Source organism: Sander lucioperca, chromosome 8, assembly GCF_008315115.2.
Source record: "Sander lucioperca isolate FBNREF2018 chromosome 8, SLUC_FBN_1.2, whole genome shotgun sequence".
NCBI lineage: Eukaryota > Metazoa > Chordata > Actinopteri > Perciformes > Percidae > Sander > Sander lucioperca.
The window spans coordinates 33,051,216-33,053,910 of record NC_050180.1 but is presented as its reverse complement, the minus strand read 5'-3'; the positions used below and the strand labels follow the sequence as shown (position 1 = coordinate 33,053,910).

The 2,695-nt window shown below is 37.8% G+C and overlaps 1 long non-coding RNA gene across 1 annotated transcript in view; it reads left to right on the top strand.

The window, feature by feature from the left end:
• Positions 1-548: 548 nt before the first annotated feature.
• Positions 549-2,695, top strand: part of LOC118495672 — a 15,100-nt gene continuing 12,953 nt past the window's right edge. The window contains exon 1 of the long non-coding RNA XR_004898172.1: positions 549-698. This is a non-coding gene — a long non-coding RNA (uncharacterized LOC118495672). The remainder of the gene's footprint in view (positions 699-2,695) is intronic.

The following is a 2,695-nucleotide window of genomic DNA, read 5'->3' as shown; positions in this document are numbered from 1 at the left end:
GCAATAACCAATATTTTATGTTTATAATGGCAACGCACTCTAGTGGCTGTAATAATTATGACCGGAGCAAAGCAGGAAGTAAGGTGACGAAGTATAAAAGTGTCAAATTTCCGCGTAAGGATGTAGGTGAATGGATCAAACTAACCTTTAGGTGGGGTGACGATCTTTTACTTAAATAAAAGTACTAATACCAAACTGTGAAAATACTCCACTACAAGTAAAAGTCCTGCATTTAAAACATTACATTACTAAATGTATGTATCAGCTAAACGTAGTTAAAGAACACAAAGTACGCACTGTGCAGTAAAATGTTGCTTGTCGGGATTGTCCTCCCCCGAAACATCACTTTCAACCGGGAGAGCGGGAGTTTGAGTCCCGTTTGAAAATAAAAGTAAACTGCGAGTTTTTTTTAACTTCACAGGTTCAGGTTACTTTATTGGTACCCGTAGGAAAACTAGGTTTACAGTCTAAGAGGCACCTTAGACCACTTGTAGACCACCACATAACATGCAACACACAAAACATTAAAACATATAAATCAGACAGCAGAACATAGATAAAAAACAGTACATGACCACATTGACTTTTGCAGTTATATGCAGAAATTCTACAGCTAGTACATGACCAAGGTGCTTGTGCGTTGTGTGCGAGTAATTCTACAGTTTGTTTAACAGAGTGATTGCCGCTGGGACAAAACTGTTTTTTACAATCAGGGACTATTAGCCTCCGTCCAGAGGGGAGATACTGGAATTCCCTATTCAGAGGGTGCAGGCTATCTTCTAAGATGGCCATAGCTATCCACTGTAGTTGTTTAGCATACAGGGATGTGGGGTGCAGCTGGGACTCACCAGTCAGCATGTCATGTCAGCGTCACGTGCGTAACTGGAATGAAGTAACGTCTGATTTTAACCCAAATAATGATCTTTTTCTAAACTTAACCAAGTAGTCTTTATGCCTGAATCTAACCAAACTGCGATCGTTTCACAACGTTAAAGACGCGTTTAAAATCGCGACTTTTACGTTCAAAACCGAGACCGACGTTATAGATATGATGTTGTATTTCCTGCCACCGGTTGGGGCGCTATTTTATAAAACGCTCCTGTGGGTCGTATTAGAGCATGTGTCAAACTCAAGGCCCGCAGGCCAAATCCGGCCCCTTGCAAGTTTTGATCCGGCCTGCATATCAATTTAGGTTCACAATAAATTTTGGCCCGCCTAGTTGTGCGCAGAAACCAAAAAGACGAGAAACTGTTACTCCTAATTACGCAACACTCAATTTGGCATATTTACCAACTTTGACACTCAGAAATTCTCACAGAAGCAGTGAGTTTGCACATCCAGGCCTGTGAAACAGGTTGTTGTAAAATATGTAATCATTGTTTTGCTCGATTTGCTAAACTCCATGAAGGGACTTTTTTGCTGACTTTTTGAGGGCTTTATGTCGACCAAACTGTAAGTGACAAAGCCATATGAGACATGCAACAATACAGTCAAAAAATATTTGACTTTCGATTAAATAAAAGCATTTTAATGAACTATACATGTCTGGCCCTTTATGTGGGTCTCTATTTTCTAGCGTGGCACTTAATGAAATTGAGTTTGACTCCCCTGTATTAGACGGTAGGAACAAACGACCCATCTTGTCTTTTGATTAGGAGGACTTGTTTATTAGACAAACTTGATTGAAACTTGAGGACAAACTCTAAACTCAATCAGTCTCTTCTTAATCAAAATATCCATTAACACCAACTGACTCCATTATTTAAGCTTTGACAGATACAATCAGATAAAATCAGCTCCTGATTAACTTTATCCTTATTTTGCAACTATTGATTTTCACTAACTGGGAATAAGACTTACTGAGCTCTTTGCATGCAAACTTTGCGCGCCGTTCTGCCGCTCTCACAGGTATCTATTAGAGAATATGAGCTCCATTTTCTCAATAGCATGTCAATAACTCAAGTGGCTGAGCGAGTGGTTTCAAAAGGAATGAAAAAACCTCTAATGCTTCTATTAATGCCTGTATATATATTTTACAAAGAACATACAGTATTTACACATAACTGGCTGAGAATCTGCATGAATTAATGACAAGCATCAATGATCAAAAGTCCAATTCAAAGGGAATTGCATTAATCACTATTATTTAATTCATACTCATTTAAAATGTAGAAAACCAATAGATGATTATGAATGTCTATCATTAGCTGTTTTTTTTTTTTTTTCCTGATCGAGATCTGGGCTTCAGACCGGGCTACGTGTCAGAATAACATCTCCCAATATAGCTGACACCGACTGAACTTTATTCTAAAGATAATGACTTTATAGATACTTTCTACAGCAGTTCATTCATTAATTTAAACATGCATTCAGTCAAACATCCATCTTCTCATTAGAGTATCTGTTGCTGCCAGGGCGGTAAACGTATAGCTTCCTTCTTTCGCCAAAAAAATCATAAAATTAAGTTATTAAAGACGTTATAGAAGGCAAGATTACGAGCAACACCTTTAAACATAAAGCAGTTCAAACTGCTTTGCATTAGGCATAGAAGTGCAATGAATTGTTCATGATAAAGAATAAAGGAACATTACAGTGCATATAAAAGGTCTCTAAAAACCTTTCAAAAAGCAGTTTCAAACGAAAGATCCAATCGTTCATTTAAAGCCTGGTTCACACGGGACGATTTTAAAATTGT